This window comes from Eptatretus burgeri, chromosome 8, assembly GCF_056783735.1.
Source record: "Eptatretus burgeri isolate ZD-2024b chromosome 8, Ebu_testis_v1, whole genome shotgun sequence".
Classification (NCBI taxonomy): domain Eukaryota; kingdom Metazoa; phylum Chordata; class Myxini; order Myxiniformes; family Myxinidae; genus Eptatretus; species Eptatretus burgeri.
Window position 1 is genome coordinate 23,115,413 of NC_140968.1, and position 10,274 is coordinate 23,125,686.

Consider the following 10,274-nt stretch of genomic DNA (forward strand, 5'->3'; position numbering starts at 1 on the left):
TGGGAGAAGATCATGTGGTCTGATGAGACCAAAATAGAGCTTTTTGGTTTAAACTCCACTCGCCGTGTTTGGAGGAAAAAGGATGAGTACAACCCCAAGAACACCATCCCAACCGTGAAGCATGGAGGTGGAAACATCATTATTTGGGGATGCTTTTCTGCAAAGGGGACAGGACGACTGCACCATATTGAGGGGAGGATGGATGGGGCCATGTATCACGAGATCTTGGCCAACAACTCCTTCCCTCAACAAGAGCATTTTCGATGGGGCGTGGCTTGGTCTTCCAGCATGACAACGACCCGAAACACACAGCCAGGGCAACTAGGAGTGGCTCCGTAAGAAGCATCTCAAGGTTCTGGAGTGGCCTCGCCAGTCTACAGAGCTGAACCCAATGGAAAATCTTTGGAGGGAGCTGAAAGTCTGTTACCCAGCGACAGCCCCGAAACCTGAAGGATCTGGAGAAGATCTGTATGCAGGAGTGGGCCAAAATCCCTGCTGCAGTCTGTGCAAACCTGGTTAAGAACTACAGGAAAGGTCTGATCTCTGTAATTGCAAACAAAGGTTTCTGTACCAAATATTAAATTCTGTTTGTCTAATGTATCAAATACTTATTTCATGCAATAAAATGCAAATTAATTATTTAGAAATCATACAATGTGATTTTCAAGATTTTTATTTTAGATTCCGTCTCTCACAGTTGAAGTGTACCTATGATAAAAATTACAGACCTCTACGTGCTTTGCAAGTGGGAAAACCTGCAAAATCGGCAGTGTATCAAATACTTGTTCTCCCCACTGTATGTGCGTATTACAGAACCAAAGAAACCATGACACCACTCCCAATCCTGGTGCGTTAAACAAACGGAAGGTAAAAACAAAATTGAACATGATTTAAGAAAAGAGATGTTAACTGTCCATGCAAAAAAAAAAACAACAGAAGAAGAAGTTACAGCAAAGACAAATGGTCAACAAGTAAAATGGACTCTCATAAATAAAATATCGTGCTGGGAAATCTACATGATTCCAAGAGCGATTCGTATACGGTGGTAAGGGTATTGTTGGAGTAAGGTGTCCACCCATTGGTCAGCTAGAGGGTCGGCTCCGGTACTGCGTGAAGAAAATCTGGCTTCACTGGAAAAACTGAATGTAGAAACTTCCTGGGGAATAAGAACCGGGCTTGTGAAGGCGTACGCGTTGGTGTCGCCCGGTGGTATCGGACGACGATAAGAATTCTCCTGAGACGAAGCGTTGCAACGGACACTAGCTCTGCAGTGGAGCATACAAGGTCGTCTTTCAGGGCAGCTTGCACACCAAGCAGGACGAGAGGTAAGACGTCCGTCCAGTGCATGGAGTTGTCATTTCAGGGAAGACTTGAGTTGGCGGTGGAAACGTTCCACCATGCTATTCGCTGCTGGATGGTAAGCACACGGTCGTTACCCAGGAATTGAGTCAGCTTGCGAAACAGGGCATCACTGCTGGATGGTAAGCGCACGGTCGTTACCCAGGAATTGAGTCAGCTTGCGAAACAGGGCAGATACCTTGCGAAATGTAAGATAATCAGTTACAGACGAGACGATGGAGCTCCTTGTCCTCCCCATTGTGCCGCTGCTGGTGTATTCAAATCGATGGCCAGTGTGTTGGTAGAAGACAGCGCCAATACCTCGATGCGTGAGACAGAATCGGTAACTGAGTTTGCCGGTGGTGAATTGCAAGACATAACTGAATTGGCGAAGTGTGTGAACAGAGAGTCCGATTGGGTGGATAGAACGAAAGTTTAAGGTTTGTGCTCAGTCAGAATTGTCCAGCCTCTAAAGAAGTGGCGAAAGTGATTGATGGTCAAGTATACAGCGAGTCATTTCCGATCGAAGGCGCTGTACTTGCGCTCTGTTGGTTTCAGTGTTTTAAAGAAGGCCAGTGGACGCCAGTTGGCATCGATGAACTGATAAGGGACCGCATCCACCACAAGCACAGACGCGTCTACCATCATACATGTTGGCACCTCTGACTTTGGATGAAGCAGGAGTGAGGCATTGGCCAGGGCATATTTGATGGAGTGCAAGGCTGACAAGGTTGGCTCCGACCATCGGAACACTTCATGGTGTTTACCAGTTGCGAGTAACTCGTACAGCAGCTGGAATGTTGTGGCTGCGTTTGGAATAAATCGATGGTAAAAGTTGACGAGGCCCAAAAACTCTCGCATGTTGCGTTGAGAAGATGTTATTGAGAAATCCCAAATAATCTTTGCACCTTCTCATCAAGCAGACGGATCGCCAGAGTGGTTAACACAGTGGCCGAGGAAATTCAACTCGGGAACGCCGAATCTGCACTTTGTGGGATTGATGACGATGCCGAAGTTCTGCAAACGGGTGAAGAGCAGACACGGTGACTGCTGTCTTCGGGATGTCATCTGGATCCATGGGAATCTCAAGGTATGCACGAGCAAGGTCGACCTTGAGGATTGTAGTACCATAGAGTGTTGCAGTAAAATTCTGAATTTGTGGAATGGGCGAAAGGTCTGGAACATTTGCGTTGTTTAAGGACTGGTAATCTCTACAAGGACGCCAATCACCAGGTGTCTTTTTTTGGGTACCATGTGCAGTGGTGAACCTCAACTGCTGGATGATGGTCTAATGATCCCACATTGTAACATACAGTCAAACTCCTGGTGGGTGATACATAATTTATTGGGTGGTCGTGGGTTAGCATGCATTTCATTGATGTAATGAAATGTGATGACATTGATGTGATGACAAATGACATTGATGTCATCGTCGGTCTCGATGTGATGCGTGCTCTGGTGTTTGATGGGCTGGATTGTCACTAATGGGTGCCTGATGGATGGGAGGTCATGAAGTACTTTTTGAGAAGGGCATGTGGGTGTCGGTGGAAGGCTTGTGATATTCAACGATGAAACTGTGGATGCTGTACCGAGGGCACAAAGCTGTATTGAGTCATCCAATAGACGGCGATGTTTGACATCAACAAGGAGAATGAAATGATGCAAAAAAAAAAAATTCCCATCTACCTGTAGGATAGAGTATCTGGTGTTAGTTTTAATCAGAAGGGCAATCTACTCACAAATAGAGAGATCCAAGCAGGAACGTGACTCTCTCCATCCAATCTTTCAACAAGAGCCAGCACCAAAGAGGTTGAAATCCAGGAACGGTTTCCTTAATGCTGTTCAGCCCCTGGATGGTAACCCCCACAACTGCAGGATAGATGTTTGGTCAACAACTCACCTGTAAAAGACCACACAAGCTGTCACTTTCCCCTGAAGAGTACCTGCCAAAAGGAGCCACTGAGACATGGCTAACCAGGCGGTGTCTCATTCACCTCGTGACTGGATTCAGACGCTGCAGAGACCTTATGCAGAAGTAGGGATTTAATCAAAATGGCCTTATCGATTGTCTTCTTCTTCTTGCGTATGGCAGCTTGAGCGCCAGGGAGCTATCATTTTGTTGAGGTACGAATATGCTGCTGATGCTGTGCCCCTATACCACTACACTGGTACTCATTTCACCAACTTTGGAAGGATGACAGGCCAAGTCAATCCCACCTGGTGTTAATTCAGTGGCCAACGGGGCTCAAACTCAGGACTCTAAGAAACCAAGCTGGCCACCCTAACCACTAAACAAACACCAGGCATCCTATCAATTGTGACTGTAGAGAGGCTCCTCAAACAATGGAGCATCTCCAAGATTGCCCTCTCTTACCAGAGCATTGCGGACCAGACGACCTGAAGGCTCTCAACTCCTGTGCCAGAACTTGTGTTTGGCAATGGCTGGGAAAATTATAGCAACACAAAAAAAGAAGAGTAACAACAACACTCATAATTGTCCCCATTTATTTTATTCCATTTTTTATCACGAACATATAACAAATATTACACAATCATGCAGTATAGAACAAACAATCTGTTCCCAAATCAAAGGATTGATGTTCTGTACAAGGAAAGAATTTGTGACAAAGTCTAATAGCAAGGAAATTGAATCTCTCATCAATTGAATAAATAAAACAAAAATAAACAATACGTTAAACAAACAAACTGGCAGTGTTGGTGTGAGCCGAAGATGAGTTTCCAAACAAAGTCAAAGACCCTTCTTGAAAATAGTCAATGTGAGAACGGTTTGGATTGAGTGAAGGTACGATGTCCCCCATCAGGTGCTTCCCTGAGGATGCTCCAATTATGTTAGACCGATGTGGTTCACGCCGAATGTAGTTCATTGTCCATTTCTTTGCAGGTCCTCATTTTCTCTTCCCTTCCGTTAATTGTTCATGGCATTTGTAGCAACGGGGGCACGCTCAGGCCATCAAAATCCTCAAATGAGATCACAGGCACATCCTGCACATCAAATCAACGAAAAGTGCATTTCCTAAAGGTCTCCACCTAGATCCTGAGTCACACATAGGCCGACATTGGCTGCAGATACAGAAAGTTATTATTGCAAGGAGAAAGAATGCCCATCCAGACATCAGTGACCTCAATGAGGAGCCAAAACCAAAGTTGTATAAAAGTTGAAAGAATGCATATATGGTTTTTGCAAACCAAAAATTGGAGAATTTTTTGGTGAGAAAGTTTTTCTAATGCTGTTTGTCGTACGTGTCCCACCTTCAAACTTTGACCGAATTGTTCACATAGTTTTATCAAAGTGAACTATATGGAAATCTTGGTGTAAATAAAGGACAACCTCACTCGTATCCTTACGTCACAGCGGTGGGAATCATAAGTTTGTCGGATCGAGATGCTCAGAATAATCAAAGAAATGCCAACGTTTACATTTTATGAAATATGCAAGTACTGTATGTATATATGGTCTGGAGATGGTGGCACTGACAGTGATTAGACGACAAGAGAGGCTGCAGGTTTGTGAGAACAATTCAGTCAAGAAGATTGCGGGAGTGAAGAGGTTCGATTGAAGGAGGATGGATGAACTGAGGGAGGAGATTGGTGTGCGGATGAGCTTGACTGAGAGATTGGAGAAATTCCAGCGGTGATGAGCTGGACCACTTGGTGTGGATGGGGGAAGAGAGAATGGCAAAGAGAGCGGATAGATTGAGGGAGCAAGGTTGGAGAAAAAGAGGTGGACCGTGGTTGAGATGGGAAGATTGTGTGTTGGCACAATCAATGAACGAGGGGGGATATCAAAAAGGTAGGGTGGTTGAAGAGTGGAGAAAGTTGGTGAAGGACAGGGGGAAGTCACTCTCTCGTTCCTCATTTTTTCCCCACCTTTGGAGCAAACACCCACACTCTCATCAATCCCACTCTTCCCTCCAGGTCTTCAAAACAGCTGTTCACCACCATCTCTCATCTTCCTCCATCCAAAACTACGGTCTTTTCTACCCACATTAATCCACCTCCTTCATATTCCTTGCTTTCCTTCCTGAAAGTCCCTGTAGTGTCCATCTTGTTTACCCTGTGTACCCCACCCCATCCCTCTCCCTTCCACAGATCTCCTCATGTCTCTGTTCCCCACTGTTTTTTCCTTCCCTCTCCCACCCCTCTTCTCCTGCTCCCCTTGTACGTTTGTGTGTTAGCTCTCATACGAGCCTCGACAGTGTGTACAAAAAACACAAGTGGTGGAGTTTCGTGGTCAAGACAGAGCAGAAGCTTAGTCCAATTAGACCTCACTGCTTATAAAAAATAGAACAGAAGAAGCAACAGAAAAATATCTATATATGTACACAGTATTTACTAATTACATACTGTATCTGTGTAAATATTTTCAAGTGTTTGTAAGTTATTCTTTCACAGCCAAACCATAGCACCTAAAGCCACCCCTCACCCTCACAACCCACCCCCCCTTCCCCTCAAGCATATTATGCAGGTAAGTACAGTCATGGCGAAAGATATTGCCACCCTTGCACTTTTTTCAAATAATACACCATTTCGTCCACAAAAATTGTTGAAATTAATGAATCTTTTGGTGTCCACAAATGTATTTCTTTGGTTTGCAGTGGAACAAAACAAACAAAAAAAAGAGCTGAAAAAATTACTAAATCTAAGCTTATTCCACACAGAAATCCTAAAATGGCCCGGACAATACAATTGGAACCTTTTAGAAGTTGTTAGAAATAATTAGATTTCAAGCAGGTGATTCTCCTTTACTTTGGAATTGAACTCACCTGTGGTGAGTTACAGGTGCCTGTAATATAAAAATCACTCATTCAACCAGTTTGAATCGAAAAAAGGAGTCATTCTACTGTTTTGTGTGACTGTGTGTACCGCAATGAGCATGGAGAAAAGAAAGAAAACCAAAGAATCGTCTGAGGGCAGACACAAGATTGTAGCTAAGCATGGACAATCTCAAGACTACAAGTCCATCTCCAGAGACCTTGATGATCCTGTGTTCACCGTACACAATACAATGTTATCAGGAAGTTTAAGGCCCATGGCACTGTAGGCAACCTCCCTGGAAGTGGCCGCTAGAGAAAACTTGATCGAAGATTGATCAAATGGTGGAGAAAGCACCTCGATCAACTGCTAAACAGATTCAAGCTGACCTTCAGACACAAGGTACAACAGTTTCAACTCACACCATCCGTCGCCAACAAAATGAAAGGAGGTTCTATGGTAGGAGACCCAGGAGGACCCCACTGCTGAAAGAGAGACATAAGAAAGCTCAACTGGAGTTTACCAAAACACACCTGAACAAATCAAAATCCTTCTGGGATAATGTCCTGTGGACAGATGAGACCAAATTAGAGGTTTTTGGTAAAGCACATAACCTCTGTTTACACAAAACAAAACGAAGCCTTAAAAGAAAAGAACACCTTCCCCACAGACAAACATGGAGGAGGTTCAGTGATGTTTTGGAGTTGCTGTGCTGCCTCTGGCTCTGAGTGCCTTGAATGTGTGCATGGCATCATGAAATCAGGAGATTACCAAGGAAGAAGGCATTTTGGAGTGCAATGTTCAACCCAGTGTCAGAAAGCTGGGTCCCGTCGAAGGTCATGAGTCTTGCAGCAGGACAATGACCCCACACACACTTCAAATAGCACCCAGGAACGGTTCAAGACAAAACGTTGGACTGTTCTGAAGTGGCCAGCAATGAATCCAGATCTAAATTCCATTGAACACCTGTGGGGAGATCTGAAAACGGCAGTTGGAAGAAGGCACCCTTCAAATCTGGGAGAACTGGAGCAGTTTGCACAAGAAGAGTGGGACAAACTGCCAGTAGAGAGGTGCAGAAAGCCCATTCATGGCTATAGGAAGTGCTTGACTGCAGTTATTTTGCTCAAAGATTGTGCTGCCAAATATTAAGTCGAGGGTGTCAATAATTTTGTAAATGCCATTTATTTTTATGTTCTGATTTAAAAGGATATATTAAGTTTGGGAGTTTCACCAGAAAAGTGAGGTCGCTAGTGGACCACATGCATCCTGCAGAAACTTGGGTGGGATGGTGGGACAAAGCATGGAAAGAGCAGTGGGTACAAGACCAGAAAGGTTGGAGACAGACTGACCACTGACCTGGCTCCGATGTGAAAGTGATAGGCCCATAGACTCTGCTTCATCGCAGGAGATTCCAATGATCTTGAAGATCTTGGTTACCACAGCATCAAGTTGAGCAGGGTGTGAGGCAGGGAGCAAGTGAGGAGATAGCAGTACTCATACTCAGTACATCAAATTGTGGATGAAGGCCTTGCAGGTGGACAAGAGTTCAGGTGTGCCAAGGAGGGACTTTGTACGATGGAGGATGCCCAGTTTGGAGGCCAACTGATAAGAGGTTTGTCCAAGAAAGATCATGGCCGATCGTGAGACCCAGGAGTTTAAATGACTGAACTTCAAGAGGATTAAGAAATATCATATATATATATATATATATATATATATATATATATATATATATATATATATATATATATATATATATATATATATATATATATATATAAATAATGGAGTGTGAGATTTGTCAGGATTTAAAGATATTCCAAGTGTTTGACCAGCTTGTGATTTAATGAAGGTCTGAAGAGAGGGAAGAGGCTGCTGCCTGCCTATCTGAAGGATGAGTGATGTCATGGTAGAAGGTAGAATCATCAGCAAATAGATAAAGGGGATTTTCCAGAATCAGAGATTGTTGATGAAGGTTGGGGATAAAATGGAGCCGAGAAGATTGCCTTGGGGGACTTCAGCCTTGACAAGGAAGGGAGATTAAATTATTCTGTTGAATGTCATATGTTGGCTACAAGAGTACAATAGAGGAAATCAGTATCCCAAGAATTGATTTCATCGGCAGAGATTTTGGAGAGGAAAGTAGGATGCTAGATTATCAAAAGCTTAGGCTATGTCTAGAGCTAGCTCTGATCTCGTGTTTGACATCGAGGGCCTCCATCCATTTTTGGGAGACTTGAAGCAGCATGTCCAAGCTATATTCTCTGAGATTAGCTGGAGAGATGTTGACGTTCACAAGCACATGATCAGATAAACCAATCGGAGCAGAAGAAGAGAAAGTCATTTGATCCTCCATTGACTCAACCTACTTATTTGGTTCATTGCACAACAAAGGACTCTCTAAGCTAGGTCCACCCTGCTCTACTCAGCAATTTAAGACCATCTTTCTGTATAGTCTTTCTTCACAATGTAAAGAGCATTGCACGTATTGAGGATTGAGCAGAGATCAATTCCCATTTCTGTGCAAAATGGCATTTATGTCATGAAAATTTCCAATCACGTGTGGGCATAGCTATTGATGACAAAACTTTGATGAAGTATGTTGGTTACAAACTTCACACTAACTGACTGATCATTTTTTATTTCTTGAAGATTTACTCACCGTTTTGCACCACCAGCAACAGGCCATCTCTGCAGATCATATAAAGCATGCTGGCACCAGCCTTTTCACTTCTCCAAGTATTTATTTTCATTGTAACATGTTAAGATCCTGATTGGAACCTTCATTTAGTGCAATGAGACTTCTGCAGTTCAACAACTAATAATTACAAAATATAGACCTTGCAATTTTATTTGCCTTAAATGGCTTTGAGTGCAGTGGATATCAAGTTGGCAGCACACATGAAACGGGAAGTTAAGGGAAGCCAAAAATGACTCACCCCTCTCACCCCCTGGCCTCTTCACCTCTCCTCCAAACATGCAAGTGCTGCAACAGCAAAAGTCAGCAGGTTAAGTTCTTTTTGATCTTTTTTTTATTTTTTAAATACAAGTCATACATTATTCTCAAATTTTTATTTTTATTTTAAATTTATGGTGACGATTTGAGCTTGGACTTGCATGTCTCTCGGATAAGGCAAAAAGGCCGGTTTTCTGTCTTCTTCTTCTTCTTCTTCTTCTTCTTCTTCTTCTCCTCTCTCTCTCTCTCTCTCTCTCTCTCTCTCTCTCTCTCTCTCTCTCTCTCTCTCTCTCTCTCTCTCTCTCTCTCTCTCTCTCTCTCTCTCTCTCTCTCTCTCTCTCTCTCTCTCTCTCTCTCTCTCTCTCTCTCTCTCTCTCTCTCTCTCTCTCTCTCTCTCTCTCTCTCTCTCTCTCTCTCTCTCTCTCTCTCTCTCTCTCTCTCTCTCTCTCTCTCTCTCTCTCTCTCTCTCTCTCTCTCTCTCTCTCTCTCTCTCTCTCTCTCTCTCTCTCCCTCTCCCCCCTCTCCCCTCCCCTCTCCCCTCTCCGTGCTTTATACTTCCCTCCCACTGCCCCCCCCAACCCCCCCCCCAAGTATCTGCAGGGCACACAGTCCACCATCAACTCCCTTCTCTTATGAAACTTCCAAAATCCAGAATCACTACTCACCTTCACTCATTTGTTCCTCTTTTCTCCCACCTGTGGAAACAAGTTCCACATTTTCTTTAATCTCACTCTTCTCTCCAAGTTTTCAACATAGCTGTTTACCACCATCAAAAATTATCCCCAATCCAAAATGATGAGCTTTTTCTACCACCATTAACCCATCCCAATGTGGCTTCTGTGTCCATCTTCTCCACACCTGTATTCTCCCCTCCCCCTCAAACTTACCCACACCCCTTGTTTCTCCATCTCCCGTCTCCATTTATTGTTCCTCATCCCTGATGTTGGCATTTTCCCTTCTCTTTCTGCTGTTCCTTTTATGCTGATTCCTGGTCCGTTCTGTGTTCCAGCTCTTCCATGAGCCTTGACTGTATATATATATATATATATATATATATATATATATATATATATATATATATATATATATATATATATATATATATATATATATATATATATATATATATATATATATATATATATATATATATATATTAACAAAAAACATTTGGCCTCAACCTGACCAAATAAAAGGAATACAAAAA